General features: G+C 45.1%; 1 protein-coding gene across 3 annotated transcripts in view; it reads left to right on the forward strand.

Annotated features, from left to right (window-relative positions):
* The first annotated feature begins 9322 nt into the window (after positions 1-9322).
* TNIP1 (TNFAIP3 interacting protein 1) overlaps positions 9323-18690 on the forward strand; it is a 74066-nt gene continuing 64698 nt past the window's right edge. For 2 of the 3 annotated variants that reach the window (XM_053296664.1, XM_053296666.1), the window contains exon 1: positions 9969-10098. The gene's annotated coding sequence lies outside the window, so the exon portion shown is untranslated. Of the gene's footprint in view, positions 9596-9968; positions 10099-18690 lie in introns of those variants that run through there. The other variant, XM_053296665.1, reaches the window with a different exon arrangement.

The following is an 18690-nucleotide window of genomic DNA, read 5'->3' on the forward strand; positions in this document are numbered from 1 at the left end:
ACACCGGAGAAGAGATTTAAAGCCTGTCTTGGATGTCACAGTTACAGAAGCTGAGCTACTGTAGAACTTCTTAAGGTAGTGTTTTGTTCAGAGAAGGTGAAAGACCACTGTTTAAATCAGAAATGAGCACTGATTTGCTAGCTGCCCCTCATTTTAAGGTATTACTAGGTTCTTCATTTTTCTCATTTCAGAATTCTCTAGCATTGTAAACCTAGTTTCAGTTTTATTTCCATATCAGCTATAGACCATAAGAAAAATGCAAAATGCAGTGCATGGCATATATTTCAAATTATTTCAGTGGGAAAAAGGTAAAGCAACTCCTTAGCTGGAGGTAGGTAGAGTGAATTATTCATATGTTGATCATCAGAGACCACCACCCCCGCAACAAAAACCCAATCACAGTGGAATAACATTTGTTATCTCTCAGTGATTTTCAATTTTCTGTTGCACTGATTGCAATATAAAATCATAATTACTACTGATTTACTACAAAAATGTCATTTTGTGGCTTATAGTGTTATTGAAGCCTGTTCAGTTTGTGACTTGAAGGGATAATCAGTACAGTTAATGGATTTTCAAAATCATAGCATTAAAATTCAATGTCAGTAGAGGCATCTCTCTGGTGAATTCCATGGTGATGGCATGATGGTATGTACATCTCTTGGTTTAAGTGTTGTGCTATTATTTACCTTGATCATCGTAAGGATAATGTGACTTGCAGAGAGAGAAAGTATGACAGCTTTCAGGGCTCCATCGGTAGATAGGGTTTTACCTTGATCATCGTAAGGATAATGTGACTTGCAGAGAGAGAAAGTATGACAGCTTTCAGGGCTCCATCTGTGGATAACTTTTATGGTTTGCTCCTATTTCAGGTGCTCTGTCCATAATAATCAGAAAACATTATGCATAGAGTTTATCTTCATTTTTTGTTGTAGAGAGCTGTTCCTCATAAGAAAATACAACAGTACATTTACTATGAATGACAACACATAGGAGATTTGTTTGTCACTTCAGCAGACAGAATTCAGTACTATCTCCTTTATCAATATTATAATTATTAAGAATATGTATGCATCCCTTTTCAACAATTTTTTTAAACATGGTATCTATAATAGTCGCTAGGCACTGATGAAAGGCTTTCCAATTTCATATTTAATAATTAATATTAATAACAATAACAGAACTAGATTAAGTGTGACTGCAAATGAGGTGCTGACCAAAATATGCTTGAAAGCTGGGGGGGCCCCCTCCATTTGTGAGCATGCCATGCCCTCCTGTGTCTGTCGTCAGCCCCAGGGGGGCATGGCTGGGGGGGCTGCCGCCAAACTGAACCAGGGCAACTGGCAGCTTCCCTACACTCCTGGGTGAATGTGAAACATTTTTCTACCCGGTATAATATTGAGTTTTCTTTTGCTTACTGATAGCTTCATATTTTTGAATTTGGTTACATATTTGTTACATATATAATATATATGTATACAGATGTCTAAAGGCAAAGTGTTTTTGCTTCCCCTGCAATGGTTCTTTGCAGTTTATCTAATCTAGGCTGTTTGCCAAACAAAATATACACAGGTTGTAAATGAAACTCCAGTTATTTTTATTTATTTATTTATTTATTTATTTTTACATTTTTATACTGCCTTTCGTTAAAAGAAAACCCCAAGGCGGTTTACAAAAATTAAAAACATACAGTAAAAAGCAGTAAAAACATCAAGCTAAAAACAGGCATAAAAACAAGACAACAGATAGCAACCTCCATCATTGCTACATGGACTCATGGAAGCCAATAGTTTACCCAAAAAGAAGGCAACTCTGAATGTAAGACAATGTATTTACCCAAAATAATGTAAAGTATTTACCCAATGTATTTACCCAAAATAAAAGAGGAATGTGAATGTGACACGCCCCCCCCAATAGTTAACAGGGAAAAACTCATCAGATTTGGGTAAACTAATATATTTTTATATATCCCATATGAACCTCCTCTTTGTTAAGGTCTTGAGGCTTCCTCTTTATTAAGGTCTTAAGAATAAGATTTGAGGCCCTTCTTAGGGTTTACCATCAACAGGAGATTAACAACAACAACAACAACAACAACTAGCTGAACCCGCACAGAGCATCTCTGTGTTAGTGCACTCAGACTTTGGCTCTCCCCCCGTTTGCCCATTCCTCCCCGCTGGGCACCCGTTCTTCCCTCCCCTGCTCGGTCACCCGCTCCTCCCCTTGTTCGCCGGATGCCCGTTCTTCCCTCTCCCTGCTCACTGGTCACCTGCTCCTCCCCGCCCCCCACTTGCCAGTTGCCCGTTCCACCCCTGCCCAGCCACTCGCTGGTCACCCATTCCTCTCCCCCACCAACCACTCAATGGTCACCCATCCCCCCCCACTAACCGGTTGCCCATTCGTCTCCCGCTCCACTAACCTGTTTGTCCCTCCATCCGCTCACCCCAGAGAAGAAGGCTGCGTCATCTCCTTGCCTCTCTGTGGAGGCGGCCCCAGTGCAGCCCAACCTGTCATTTGGCTGGCAGGCAAACCCAGAGAGGGAGGCTGTGCTGCCCCCTCCACTGCTGGCCAGTATCATAGGAGCGGCAGCTGGGCTGTCTGGCCACTCAGCACCCTCCATCCCTGGCTGCCGCTTACTCTCCCCCCTGACTGCCCGCCTGCCTGCCATTTTCATTCTCCGGCTGGACATCTGGCCGGCCACTACCTGCCCTCCCTTTCCCCCACTCCCTCTCTCCCCACCTGCCCACCCATTCACCTTTTTTGCGGCCAGCTGCCACTTTCTCTCCCCCCCACCACGCTGCCGCTTTCTCCCCTCCCGGCCGCTTTATCTCCCAGCCCGCCCGCCTACCCGTTGGCTTTATCTTCACCACTGCAGCTGTCGCTTTCCTCTCCCCCTCCCAGAAGCTCGCTCACGAACTCTCACAAGAGCGGCCACGCATGGGATTCGCCACAGATATGTCTTAGCAAATTATAGATAGAGATAGATTCCTCTACTTTACAATCAAGAACCTCTTCCGATCAATAAGAGTTGCATTCCAACTGTCCTTAACCATCACAGGCTCCTCCTCCCTATCTGGATATGCAATCCCCACTGCCCAATCACCATGGTACTTCTGCTTTCACAGGCTCCTCCTCCTTATCTGCATATTGAATCTCCACTGCCCAGTCACCACAGTGCTTCTGCTCATGAACTCTCACGAGAGCTGCCACACATGGGATTAGCCATGGGTATGCTTTAGAGAATTATATATAATTAGCTTGACCCACTCAGAGCATCTGCATGCTAGTACTTGATTGCTCCCCTTACCCCCTGACACAGCCACCCTCACCTCAGAGATCTCTCCATCCTCACCTGAGCTGCACTCCTGTTCTTCCTCCTCCATCCCATTGTTTCCATCCTCCTCACCACTCTTGGTCACTCCTCCATCTCCCTCACCCCTCTTGGTCGCAGCTGCAGTATTGTTGGCACCTATTGGCCAAGCTGCAGCTCCCTATCTCCAGAGACCTCCTCACCCAAGCCCTGCTCCTTCTCCTCCCCACAGGAGCAGCAGCAGTTGACCAACCCCTTCCTTGCTGCCGCCACCACCATGGCCGCTTGTTCCCCTCAGGCCACTGACAGGCCTGGGCCCGTCCATTGCCTGCCTGCCTGCCTGCCTACCTGCCTCCCTCCCTCCGTCAGTGGCCTCAGTAGCCCCAAACAGCAGCAGTGGTTGATTGGGCCCTTCCTTGTTGCTGCTGCACCATGGCTGCTCAGACCACTGACAGGCTCAGGCCTGTCCCTCGCCCTTCCTTCTTTCTCTCTTCCCCTCCCTTCTTTTTCTCTTTCTCTCTTCTCCACTCGCTCTTCCCCATCTTTCTTCCTCCCCACCTCTCTTTCTCTCCCCCTTCCTGAGTTAACACTGTTTGTGTTCACCTCGTTTCCCCATCTAATTCACACAATGGTAGCCCCCTTCTCCTGAAGGGGCTCTTTCCTCCCTCATGACCCCTCTCTTTGCAGACCCCTGCTCTCTCTCTCTCTCTCTCTCTCTCTCTCTCTCTCTCTCTCTCTCTCTCTCTCTCTCTCTTCTCCTTTACAATCAAGAACATCTTCTGACCAGTAACAGTTGCATTCCAACTGACCTAAACCATCACAGGCTTCTCCTCCCTATCTGCTTATAGAATCCCCATTGCCAAATCAGGTCCTTCTGCTCACGAATTCTCATGAGAGCTGCCACGCAGTATGGCAGCCATGGATATGCCTCCGAGAATTAAATATATAGATCATCATCATCATCATCTTTATTTGTTAGCTCCCCTATAACAAATTAGAACATAAAAACAGCCCTGCTGGATTAGTCCTAAGGCCTATCTAGTCCAGCCTCCTGTATCACACAGTGGCCCACCAGATGCCTCTGGGGAGCCCACAGGTAAGAGATGAGGGCATGCCCTCTCTCCTGCTCTTCCTCCCCTGCAATTGGAATTGAGAGGCATCATGCTTCTAAGGCTGGAGATGGCCCACAGCCACTGGACTAGTAGCCATTGCTAGACCTATCCTTCGTGAATTTGTCTAAGCCCCTTTTAAAGCCATCCAATCTGGTGGCCATCACCACATCCCATGGCAAAGAATTCCATAGATTAATTATGCACTGTGTGAAAATGTACTTCACCTTGTCAGTCCTAAACTTTCCAACCTTCAGTTTCATGAGATGACCCCTGATCCTAGTGTTGTGAGAGAGGGAGAAAAATTCCCTCTGTCCACTCTCTATACTCCAAGCATAATTTTAAACACCTTGATCATGTCTTAGTTGCCTCTTTTCCAAGGTAAATTCCAATCCTAGCTTATTGCAATCTATCCCTTCTTTGATATACGGTGCTACTCCTCCTCCAATCCCCCCTCCCTATCCCTTCTGTAGAGTTTATATCCAGGAATAACTGTGTCCCACTGGTTCTTACCATTCCACCAGTGGGTGGCTCACAAGAGAGGATTAAAACATACAATAAAAACACATAACACACTAAAAAAGGTGAAAATAAAATACAAAATACAATACAAAGCAGCTTAAAAACCTATTTTAAAATTAGTTACAAATCAGATCAAATCTGAAAATCAGAATTTAAAAGGCCTGGGTGAGCAAAAAGGTCTTTACCTGGTGTCTAAAAGAACAAAGTGATGAAGCCAGGTGAACTTCACTGGGGAGACTATTCCATAAACAGAGTGCAACCACAGAAAAGCCCCCATACCTGGTAGCCACCCACCACATCTCATTTGGCAGGGACACCTAGAGGAGGGCCTCCAAAGAAGATCTTAAGGTCCAAGTTGGGACATATGGGGCAAGGTGCTCCCAGGTTACCTGGTCCAAGCCATTTAGGGCTTTAAAGGTTATTTATTTATTTATTTATTGGGTAGATCCTGCCAAGATGTCCTGATTTTTTGCGTTTTATTTAATACAGTCATGGGGGACTCTAGTGATGCTAAGAAAAGGAGTGTTTCCCCACCCACCCACCCCATTATAATTTTTTAAATCTAAATCTTCCCCAAAGCTTCTGTAAGCCCTGGAGGGAGGGAAACTAAATACCTATTTTACCGAGCTTGTGCGGGAGAATTGCGTGTTTTGGATAACATCTGTTATGGAGCTATTGGTCAGATATCTTTTTAAAATACTGCTGTTGCTTAATTATCTTTGTTGTTTGTGCTGATTTTATGATGGTTAAAACTTGTATTTACCGCTCAATGCTTTGCAAATTATTTTTTCATGGCAAAGCACCATACAAGGGTTTTTTGTTCAGCCGCATTCAGATGTAACAGATAACCGCAGTTTATCTTGGCCAGAGTTTCAAAGTGAAACTCCAAATTGTGCCACAGACGTTCACCAAACCATGGCCAGCCAAACTCCAGTTGCAAGAGAGGGGAACCCCTAGCTGTTGCTTGGCCTCCGAGGCCAACCCCAGCCAGCTCCATGGCCAGATGGTGGGCAAAGTGTCACCACATTGGTGAGGCAGCCACAATTGCCAATGATCTTGAAGGGGCGAGCTGAGCGCAATCATACATTTTTGGAGTGCTCCGCCACCTTCAGCAGGAAAAGGGCACTGAAAGCCCTTTAAATGCTCTGCAATGCCAGCACTACTTCTGCCTGCGATGGCACTGCCACCCTCCCCCCAGTATTCCTGCACCCTGAAAGTACCTCACAAGTGTGAATTATCTGGTGGTTTTGAGGCCCTGGGGTGGTAGAATTCCGCTTTCATTGTGGGTGGGGAAGAGAAAAGCCACATTTTCTAGAATGGGATATGCAGATGGGGGAGGGCAAAGGATGCTGGCAGGAGGCGGGGGCAGGGTCTGTCCCACCATAACCAGGGAAGATGTCGTGAGCAAAGCAGCCCATCCAGACCCATCACAAATCCATTATCTGGCAGCTTCCTGCCCAATGGGCTCACACTCTCATGAGAGAGCCATTCTGCTGGGGATATGGCTGTGCTGTGCCTGTTAAAGGGTGACCCCCACCTGCGGACTGTGAGCTCATGAGCTGAGCTGCCCACTTAACCCCAATGAAACCAAGGGGCCTTCACTTTAGTGGAGGCCCCTAACTCTCCATAGTAAAAAAAAGAAAAGATTATCCATATCCTCTCTGCCCCCGAATCCCTCTGAAGCCTTGCACACACCCCTAGAGGAGATTCTGACATCCCATGTGCCATAGCCTGGCCATGGGCATGGCTGTGGAGTGGACCAACATTTACACAAATTCAAAATGCCCTGGTCTGCTCCGTCTGGGCGCTGTATGCAGATAAGCAGGCATAGGGAAGAGCGGGAGAAGGCACTTTCCTCTTCTCCCCCAATGACAGGGCAATGGGGGTGACTGCAAGGGCCACAGGAGAGAGTGCACCTGTGCACAGGTATGGACTGCCAGGCAGGGGGCTTGTTTCTGTGGTACCATGGCCACTGTCCCCAGGATCAGGAAAGCAGTCTCTGGAATACCCCTACCCACCACTTTCCAACACACAGCAGCACATCACAGCTCTACTAAGAGGCATTTAAAGCCAAATTTTGGGTTACGGCCCATTTGACCCACGAGTATACCCCTTAGGTTCTGGCAGCTCTAAAAGCACCCATGGTCTGACACTCTTGTGAGCGGGTGTCATCTGAGTGGGCTTTGGTACCTGTCATTGTCGCAGAGGAAGAATTGTGCCCCAAACTGGATTGATCCTAATCCTGCTGGCCCTGCTCATGAGAAAACCAGGGTTGTAAACCCTACCCCCTCCCGGGGAAGTGGCTGGGTCCCACTTCCTCATCCTTTCTTTGGTAAAAACAGAACAGATTACCCCACCACTTGCCATTTGGGAGGGGGGAGGGAATAAGAGAAAGTGGGGGATTGGGGCTGCCCTTGAGTGACTGCACAGCCTAACAGTCTGCCCTGTCCAGAATGGGGTGTGGCGATGTCCCTGTAGCCTGTCAACTCCATAGCTGATAGGAGGGGTATAGCTGATTTTCACATCCAGCTAGAAGCGCCAAAGGCATGAAGCAGCCATGTCCTCAGGAGGGTCTGCACCACCACCTCAATGATCGCTATTTGAAAATCAGCATGAAACCATGGTTATAGCTGCATCAGTGGTCAGATATAATGCCTCGGTGGCAAAACCTCAGTTGTCGGTAGTGAACCTTAGAGATAACCAAAAGTTGCAAACGGAGTTTAGTGAGGCAAAGCAGAGGTAGCTTTGGGGCCATAACCACAATTTCACACAGACAGTTATAATGGAGTTACAACCTCAGCCACGTTTAACTGCGATTAGCCGTTATGTCTGAATTGTCTTTTTTAAATGAGCATGCAGTGGATCAAAATACAGTGGTCCCTCGACCTACGAACTACTCGACATAAGTATTTTTCGAGTTACAAACGGCAGTTTTAGATCCGGTTTTAGATGCGGTTTTTTCGACTTACAAATTTTTAGATGGGGTTTCCTCGACTTACAAATTTTACATGCGGTTTCCTTGACTTGCCTGCCTGTTTACTGCCTGTTTATTCTTGAAAAGAAATGTTCCTGTGCAGTTTGCAAGCCTTACTGGGGGTCTGGGTCTTTTTTCTAGGCTCCGGAACGCATTAATCCGTTCCCAATGCATTCCTATGGGAAACCGCTTTTCGACTTACGAACTTTTCGACTTACAAATGTGCATTCGGAACGGATTAATTTCGTAAGTAGAGGGACCACTGTACATGTATTGGTCTTCTTATTCCACCTAGTAACTGCCTTTGTGCAGGATGTGGGTATATATATGCTTTCACTCATGAGACCAACATCTGCTGGAAAACTTTATCCCAACAACAGAAAAGGATAACTCCTTTGGTATTTATGTGTCGAAATAGACTTGACAGCATACTTTACCTTTAGAAAGCAATCATTTTAACTCACTCAACATCTACTTACCTGCTGGCCAAAACTCTGAGACACCACCACCGCCACACCAGGGAGTGAGCTCCTTCCCTCATATAGATGATGTGTTTATAAGGTCATTTTTATTTTATTTAGCCTCTTCCATTCCTCCAAACCATTATGACGATGATGATGTTTTTAAGACTGTGAGTCCCTTTGGGACAGGACTATTATATCCTGTCCCCAAGGGTCTATTAAGTTTTAGAAAAAATTCTAGCTGACATCCAAAGTTACTCAATAGCACTACTCAGAAATTGTGCAATAGGATTTCCTCTAGTAAATGTAGTCAGGATGTCAGCCACTTTATGCCACTATATGGCACAGTCCATTGTAGCTGCTTCCATTTAAACAAATGATCTGCAAGTTCCTCCAGGACCTAACAGCCAGATCCATCTATTTTTATTCTTTCTCTCTCTATGTCTGGTTGAGATGAATTCATAAGCTCCCCCCCACCGCCCTTTTAGCCACTAGTAGTCAGCTCAGTCTAATGGTGCAGCGGGGACTTGCTTAGCAAGCAAGAGGTTGTGGTTGCTGCTATGTTTCCCAGTCTATGAGAAACCCCTATATTGGGCAGCAGCGATATAAGAAGATGCTTGAAGGCATCATCTCATACTACTACGGGAGAGGCAATGGTAAACCCCTCCTGTATTCTACCAAAGACAACCAGGCTCTGTGGTCGACACCGACTCGAGGGCACAACTTTACCTTTACCACCTCAGCCAAAGAAATGGACTCCCTCGCTCTGTGATTCTCATGACAACCTCATTTAAACTTCTTTGTTCGGCCTAACTTTCGCGTAAAGTGTTTTGTTTCTAAAACGAATAAGCTTGAGAAAACCAGTCAAGTCCTCCCTAGTTCCAACCCCCTATTGCCAAAGGAGCAGAAGACGGGACTTGGTCTCTGATGCTGTTGAGGGCAGGACTAGAACTTGAAGGTTGAAAAATGGCAAGGAAGGAAGCAGGTTCAGGCTAGAGATTATGCGGAATTTCCTAACTCTCAAAGCTGTTCGACCGCGGAATAGTCTGCCGCCTGCACACGACGGCGAGAAACCAGTCCTTTGCTAGAAATTTGCAAACAGAGGCAGGCTGGCCATCTGTTAGGAATGCTGTACTAGCAGACTTCTGCAGCCGACCACCAGATTTCCAGGGTCGCTTTCGGCTCTGTGACCACATGCGGAAGGGCAGAGAGGACGCAGGTCAGTCCGTGTTTACAGCTCTGAGAGCGTGTTTACTCAGAAGTAGGTTTACACACAAGTAAGTGTGCTTGTTCTACCCGCTAGAGCAGTTAAGAGGGTCGGTGGGAGATGTACCTCGACGCTATAGTTAATGGCCGGAAGTGCAATATTTTTGCATTTTTAAAGTTGCATTTATAATGCTTCAGGCCAAACAAACCACTCGCGTGGTCTCTGCAGATGTCAGTTCAGCACGTCGGCCCGTGGGCTTTCCCTAGTTCCGCTCCTCTGAGCAATTTACGCAGCTCCCTTTATCGCTGAGGCTGAGAACGTTTTGTGCTAAAAGGGGAAGTGTGCTGATTAGCTGTTCGGCCTGTCAATCATAAGCCAGGGAAATTCCAAATGGGCGGTTTTGACTCACGCTTCCTCCTGGGCAATCGGAGAGGAAGTAGTAGAGGAGATGTCAGCCGTGTAGTTTCAAGGAATGCCGGGAGCAGGTTGGGTCCCTATCCTTAGATCTTTCACAGGTAGGACCCTAGGGATCTTCCCTAGCTTTCCACTTGAGGGGGGAAAGTGAGACCATTGCCTATGCGGTGCCTCTCGGAGGAGGGCGGGTGTCGGTGCCTGGGGGCTATCATTACCAGGCTAAACCTGGATGGAAAAGTGGTACTCGTGATGATGGTTGTGAATTATGGGGTGCCTTCCGTATTTTATGGACCCATGGAGTTATGAAATAAGGCCACAGTCCTTTAAAACAAGTTCGGCTTACTCCTGTTTGATAAACTGTTGTAATTGCTCCGTGAGTTGTCAAAAGTAGGCGTGCTATATTAGCAGGGATGTCCCTTCCTTCAGCCCAAAACTGCCTGTCCCTTACAGGATGCCATTTCTCCCTTATTTTCAGCGAATGGGAAGAACCTATGGTTGAGTTCAAACCAGTTATTTTCACTAATAATGAAATACTTAATGAGCTCCAACTCCTTTCCCTTCTTCCTCCTTACCAGAGTACTCTGTGGTTCTGGTGGGCTGCGGGTTTAGGCTTGCCAACAGTCCTATATTGGGGACATTAAGCCATCAATGACTGGCTAACTTAGCATTATCATCAAAACCATGGGAGTGATGACTACTAGATAGTGTTCATGTGTGGAACCTATTTTTACTGGCTAAAAATGCTTCTCTTTCTGGAAAGCAGAATTATATTACACCCAGTTTGACTAACCATGGTTATATCAATAAGCAGAGGAGAAGCAATCTAAGTTGAAAGATATGCCATAATATAAGTTGAAAGTAGTAAAAACACATACAGCATTCCTTCTCCCAATTACTCCAGCATACTCCCTGCTTTGTGTCTCTTATTTGGGCAGTGGAATGTTAGCAGCCACTGTCTGAGAAATAGTTTTTCTTTATTTGTTTTGTATGCTACATACTGGTGATGTGCTAGATTAGATTTAGCATGGCAGCAGGATGGTGATTTGCACTGTGCTCTTGAATACCAAAGTAAGTAATAAGTGGTTATTAGCACTGAGTGAAAACATAGCTTGTTGATGTACCGTGTGCCTCATTTTGACTTGATGTACTTACTATGTGTGCTTCCTTTGATGTGAATAGGGAGGATGTCAGACTATATAACAATGGATTTAAATTTTACTTTTCCTCAGGGTCTTTTTCTTTTTAAAAGTTGACTGAAAACTATTTTAAAAGGTCTCTGGCAGTGGCAAGAATATAATATATCTCTCAGGTCAGATCACATGAAATTCACCTCCCTTGTTAAAGGATGTTGGATCTATGGTATTAATGAGATGCATGTGTTGGAAGCATGGGTGGAAAGGTCACTGTAAATTGTTGAGGCAATTGAAGTCAAGAGTCAGTGATTATAGTGCATGTGTGGCAGCAGACCTAAGGCTGCAGTACTGTGTGTGCTTATTTGGGTGTAAGTCCCATTGCATTTAGTGCTGTTTACACATGGGGGAACATAGGAAGCTGCCATATACTGAGTCAGACCACTGGTCTATCTAGCTCAGTTTTGTCTGCACAGACTGGCAGCGGCTTCTCCAAGGTTGCAAGCAGGAATCTCTCTCAGCCCTATTTTGGAGATGCCAGGGAGGGAACTTGGAACCTAGATGTTCTTCCTAGAGTGGCTCCATCCACTAAGGGGAATATCTTACAGTGCTCACACATCAAGTCCCCCAGTCATAAGCAACCAGGGCGGCCCATGCTTAGCTAAGGGGACAAGTTATGCTTGCTACCACAAGACCAGCTCTCCTCCTATATGATTTGGTTTGAGTCACAAATCTGTGTTCACACATTTGGACTTGCTACAGAGAACTGCAAATGTCTCCTTGGCAGTAACCTCTGGAGAAGCAGAAATAAAAATAAATATTTTTTTATTTTTGCTCTGGGAGAAAGATGTGTGTTTGATCAATATTAATTCAGCATCCATAGAAAATCAACTCATATTTTTCATATCATCAGATTATATATCTATAATCAAATAAATGGTAAAGCATATTCTTATTGTGGTCTGACTGTAAAAGTGACTTCTAAACTGGGGTGAATACAGCACATCTAGTTTCTAAGACACCTTCCTACTAGGAACATAGGAAGCTGCCATATACTGAGTCAGACCTTAGGTCCATCTCGCTCAGTACTGTCTACACAGACTGGCAGCGGCTTCTCCAAGGTTGCAGGCAGGAATCTCTCTCAGCCCTATCTTGGAGATGCCAGGGAAGGAACTTGGAGTCTAGATGCTCTTCCCAGAGCGGCTCCATCCCCTAAGGGGAATATCTTACAGCGCTCACACTTCTAGTCTCCCTTTCGTATGCAACCAGGGCAGATCCTGCTTAGCTTAAGGGGACAAGTCATGCTTGCTACAGAAGTCATGCTTGTTACCATGCTTGCTACTCTCTGATCAGTTTGAGAGAGGTACATGCTCTTTTAGGCTTTGCTGGTTTGGTCTAGCCAGTTGACTAATAAACTAATAAATGATAAATGCCGCCTTCTGTATGATCCCCATTGCATGTTGAGGTCCATCTCCAGTTACCGCCAGTATGTCTGGTGGTGGCTCGGAACTAGGACTTCTCTGTAGCTGCTTCTGGCCTATAGAACGCACTCGTGACACATATCCGCAGTTTAGGCTCACTATTGGCCTTTAAGAGAGTCCTTATTTGTTTGGCCTGGCCTTCCAAGGTTTTTAAATTGTTTGGGGGTATTTTAATTGGTTTTGAATTGTGTTAAAATTGTTTCTATATTGTTTTAAGTAGTGTGTTTTATATGGTATTTTATGTTTTTTAAAAAACTTGTGCACCGCCCAGAGCCATTGGATGGAGCAGTCTATAAATGTAATAAATAAATAAACAGCAGGAATGGTCCTGCCAATAGATTGCCTTTCTGTCTCCAGCAGTTGTTATCCCTAAGATATTTGGTCTGCAGAGGTTTTTGTGTGTGTGTGTGTGTGTGTGTGTGTGTATAGCATAGCTGAAGTTGTCACTCCACAGCTGTACTTAAATTTAGTTACAGTAGACTATGGGGATTTAGGAGCTGTGCCAAAAGCTTCATGGAAAAGGTGGTTTTTAAGAAAGGTGGTGAAGGAAATGAGAGAAGGCATTAGGCTTCTCCTAGGAGGTAGTTCCAGTTATAAGTGGCAGCCAAGGAGAAAGCTGGGATTGTTTGAGGAAGCAGAGGGTGGAGGCTCGAATGTAGTAGCAGGAGTGTAAAGGGTATGAGAACTGATAGGGAGGGGCACAGCCACAGAGGGCTTTGAAGGCCAGGACAGGGAGCTTGTGCTAGGTTTAGGAGCCAACCAGCAGCCCGTTAAAGGGTCTGAGGGAGTGGGGGTTGATGGGGTCACAGCGAAAGAGAGGGTTGATTTTAGCAGCAGAGTTCTGGATGGAGCAGAAGTGATCCAGGTGAGCCAGTGGAATACTGGAGAATATTCTTGCTGGGAAAATGCAAAATTTCCCCAGCTAGTGGAGCCATGGCAATATAAAGTGCTCTGTGGGAGGCAGCTGTGGACTTCACAGGCATGTATTTGGCAATATCTCTATCATCAGTGATGATGAATGACACCACACTTCCCTGCCACTATGCTGTGCTGTTTGTGTTGTTAACTAGTGCTCAGCCCACATTAAGCAGCTTAAATGGAGCTGGAAAAAATCCAACTAGTCTCAAGGCAATGTCTAGAAAAGCCCCTTGTCAGTTTCATCCCTTCCAATAATCTATGGATTTTGCCATTATTTTGCCTGCAGCTCCTCTTATGATTCCTTCTTTGCAGGCTCAGCGCTCCTCCTGGTATGCTGGAGCATAGGCCTTGCATTGGAATAACGCTTCAGAGACAATAACCTTTGGTAGACTTTGCTGATTGTCTGGTTAAGCCCTTAGTATAGCTGTCTTCAGGGCACAGAGATCAAGACAGTTGAGTAGGTTTATATGGAAGGTTTATTGTGACCCACACCTTTATTAAAAAAAACCCCAAAACCAAATAGAAGAAGAATGTTACTGCCCACTCAAAATAAACCTAGCACTCCATGTTTGGCATCTGATGCTATATGCCAAGAAATGCCCACTCTTCTTCCTAATCCATGAATCCCACACTCTTATGCGACACGGTTCCAAATGGGATATGCTCTTGCAAAGTTCCTTTCGTCCTTCCTTTTGCTCTTCACCATACAGGGTAGGCTTTTTCCAGCTTTCCACTGATGGAGACCCCTTACCTTTTCTGTGCCATATACAGGTTTCCTCTTGGAACATCTGTCACCTGCAGTGACCACACAGCACTCATTTGGGGGATCATTTCAACCAATGTCTGAAGCATTGGTTCAAACATTGAGGCCTGTACCTCCTTCCCACCAGCACTTTGATTATTGGAAGTGGGGGCACTTTTGAACTTGAAACCCTTCTATGCCTTCATTAGGTGAGGCTGAGAGAGGAGTGCTTGCTGAGGAATGTGTTCTTGACACAAGAGTTCCAGTTCCCTTACACCCGTTATCCTTTGGAAATACTACAGCAACTGTATTTGCATTGAGTGAGAGGGTCAAATGCTCTGGGTAAAACGTAGCAAGTACTAATCTGCTAAAAGAGAAGAATTGGGATCACTCAACTTCATGGTTGCAGTTTATTTGCACAGCTGATCAGGCCTTTTGATTTTCCTTGCTTTTCACATTGCTGACAGAGTCCAGTTCTGCCTGACATGAGTGAGAGAAGCTTGTCATTTTACCTGGCTTGCTGGTACGGGGTGTGTGTGTGTGTGTGTGTATGTGTTTGAATTTGATGCAGCTGTGCATTTTGTTTGCTTTTCTTGTTTACACAATTGTGCAGTTCTCCATGCCTTTTGTTTTCAGCCTCATGACTCTAGTAAGATGTCCAGTGAGCAAAAGTCTAAAGCAGCTGAGGGAAGCTGCAGTCTGGATTGGAAGTTCATATACTTGCATGCATGTGTGTGTATGCTTATTAGGGATGTGCACGAATCAATTTTTTGATTCGATTTGTGCCCAAATTGAATCACCCCTGATCTGTTTAGTGTCCGAATCTGTCCCCCGAATATGCCAAAGAATCCAAACACTTGAACAATAGTGACCACACATTTTGCTCCATAACTCCATTTCTACAAGGGCTAGAGCTTAGTTTTCTTTTTTAATTGGAATCTGGGAATCTGGGGGAATTAATAGGAGGAATCTGAATCTCGAATCGATTTGAATCTAATCTGGCACAATTCGATTTGGACCTGAATCTAGCCAATGGACCACAGAGGCGATTTGTTCTGTCTTCAAATTGCCTGAATCGGCTAGATATGGGTACAGTTCAATTTGTACCTGAATCGATTCGCACCTCCTTAATGCTTATGTCTTTCCATAAAAGCAATTTAAAAACAAAATCAAAATCACCCTCAAAGCTGTTTTCTACTTTTTCTTCTTTTGCGCCACAGAGGACAAGATACAAGTATCAACCAGTGATCCCTGTAATAGGGATTCCTAGACATTTTTTACTACAACTCCCATCATCCCCACCTGCAGTGGTCTTCGGCTTGGGATTATGGGAGCTGTCAAGAACATCTGGGAATCCCTGTTACAGGGAACACTGCTATCAGCCTAGCACTTGAGCTGGACCCAGTTTGGACCATCCAGTTGCGAAAGGGAGTAAGCACTGGTTTCAGTTTACATTCTAGAAAGATTGACAGTGTCTAGCCTCATTTGATGCTCTGAAGCACATGGAGTTTCACTGCTGGTGCAGCAGCGGTTTGCTACACTTGTGTTTCTAGGTGCGTGGGCTTTTCATGAAAGGTCAGTGTGCTGTGTGTCTATTTGCAGGTTGTGCAAGGCAGAGCTTGTGGGAGGAAGGAAACATGATGCCAGCAGTTGCAGTTGTGCCCAAACCTCCGCAGACTAGAAAGCTGTCTTTGCCATGATGTGACTGTCAAGTGTTGATTGCTCTTATGTGACTTTTACCTTTTAAAAAAAAATTGTTTTCTATTGCAGCCTATCCATATCCTTCCATTGTTTTCTCTTGTGAATACAATTGTGGATATTTCTTTCTATTTGTGTGTAAGCCTTAACATGGGTGTCCATGGAAATGTGCAAAAATCCTAATCCATAAAACTTTCAAAAATAAATTATTCTAGATTTGTGCAGGATAGTTTGTGAAGCCATGCTCATATATGTTGGAGTGAAAAGTTCAGATTTCTATTATTAACAACTGAAACTTTTCTAGCTAATCTCCTCCTTTTGTTTATGTGCAGTGTCCAGTCTAATGCTTATTTAATGCCATGTGTGATTAGATATTTTCTTTCCTCTACATGCAATGCCTCTCTTCATCTCTAAAGCTGGCAACAATTTATCACCCATCTCTGGACTTAAATCGTCTTAACTGTTGTCATCTTTTCATATTTGCATTGCAATTATGGGGGTGAGAAGAAACACAGTAGTGTTGTGTGTTTTCCTTTTTCAGCGTTTTTTCTTTATCACAAAGACATTCAAGTTCCCTGAATTATGTCTGGGAGTATCTGTGGAGCAAACTGGTCTGGAATAACATTTTTTGTATCTGATGACACGGACTATAGTCCAGAAGAAAATAAACTGGCTAGTCTTGAAGGTGCCACAAGGCTTTTTGTTGTCTTTGCCACAACAGCTACCCCTTTGGAAGGGACATTCTGTAGCCTGCTAGCTGATTTGCTGTTCTTTTGCCTCTCCCCTATCCTCTGGGAGACCTGTGTTTTAAAAGGCTGCTATAAGTCTACTCTGTGAATGCTATACTTTGCAGTTTTTTCAGCATAAGCAGCTGCATAGCCTTGTCTCCTTCTTTCACATTCACACAGTGGCCTCTGGGAAAATGCCTTTCACACAGATGCCACTGGGAAGCCCACAGGCAAGGGCATGCCCTCTCTCCTGCTGCTGCTCCCCTGCAATTGGTATTCAGAGGCATTTTGCCTCTTAGGCTAGAGGTGGCCTATAGCCCTCAGTAGCCACTGATAGACTTGTCCTCCATGAATTTATCTAAGCCCTTCTTAAAGCTATCCAGGCTGTTGACTCTACCACATCTTGCAGCAGAGAATTCCATAGGTTAATTATGTGTTGTGTGAAAAAGTACTTCCTTTTGTTGGTCCTAAGTTGCTTGGGAATCAGCTTCACAGGAGGAGCCCTGGTTCCAGTGTTATGAGAGAGGCATAAACATTTCTCCTCTCTGTAGGGGGCTTCTTAACCTTGGGCCCCCTGATGATGATGTACTACAACTCCCATCATCCTCAGCCACAAAGGCCATGTCTGGGGATGATGGGAGTTATAGTCCAACAATATCTGGGGGCCCAAGGTTAAGAAACCCTGCTCTAAAGGTAAAGTGTGCCGTCAAGTCGATTTCGTCTCCTAGCGCCCACAGAGCTCTGTGGTTGTCTTTGGTAGAATACAGGACAGGAGGGGTTTACCATTGCCTCCTCCAGCGCAGTATGAGATGATGCCTTTCAGCATCTTCCTATATCGCTGCTGCCCGATATAATACCAGCGGGGATTCAAACTGGCAGCCTTCTGCTTATTAGTCAAGCATTTCCCCACTGCACCACTAAAGGTCTACACCATGCATAATTTTTATAGACCTCTATCATGTTGCCCCTCGGCCATCTTTTTTCTAAACTAAAAGCCCCAGGTGTTGTATCCTTACCTCGTAAGGAGAGTGCTCTAGGCCCCTGATCATCTTAGTTGCCCTCTTCTGCACCTTCTCCAGTTCTATAATGTCCTTTTTGAGGTATGGTGAATTGTACACAGTACTCCAAATGTGGCCGCACAAGATATTTGTATTGACATTATGATATTAGCAGCTTTATTTTCGATCCCCTTCCTAATGATCCTATGCATGGAATTGGCCTTTCCCCCCGGTGTTAGGAGATCCTCAGAACGGGTTATGGAGTGTGCATGCTCGAGACAGAACTGGACATGTGACTCTTTGTAGGCGTAGCTGCCTCCCAGTTCCAGTTCTGTCTTGCTCGGGACTAGACGGCAGTTGAGAGAGCTCTTAGTGTATACAGTCTTTTGTCTTCTGTCCTAGTATGCATCACTTTACACTTGCCATGTCTGCCATTTTGTTGCCCACTCCCCCAGTTTGGAGAGATCCTTTTGGAGCTCATCACAATTTGTTTTGGATTTCACTACCCTAAATAATTTTGTGTCCTCTGCAAATTTGGCCACCTCACTGCTTACCCCAATTTCTAGATCATTTTTGAATAAATTTAAAAGCATTGGTTCCAAAACAGATCTCTGAGGGACCCCACTTCTTTCCTCTATTTAGAGAACTGTCAGTTTATCCCTACCTTCTGTTTCCTGTCCTGCAGCTAGTTAGCAATCCACACATATGCTTGTCCCCTTATCCCATGATGATTCAGTTTTCTCAGGAGTCTTTGAAGAACTTTGTCAAAAGCTTTTTGCAAGTCCAAATATACTATGTCAACTGGATCAACTTTATCCACATACCTGTTGACAATTTCAAAGTATGCCAAAGGGTTGGTGAGGCAAGATTTACCTTTGCAGAAGCCCTCAGCAGTGTCTGTTCTTCTATATCAGGCCTGCTCAACTTAGGCCCCCCAGCTGTTTTTGGACTACAACTCCCATAATCCCCAGCCACAGTAGCCAATAGCCAGGAATTAT

This window comes from Hemicordylus capensis, chromosome 2 (assembly GCF_027244095.1).
Source record: "Hemicordylus capensis ecotype Gifberg chromosome 2, rHemCap1.1.pri, whole genome shotgun sequence".
Taxonomy (NCBI): Eukaryota; Metazoa; Chordata; class Lepidosauria; order Squamata; family Cordylidae; genus Hemicordylus; species Hemicordylus capensis.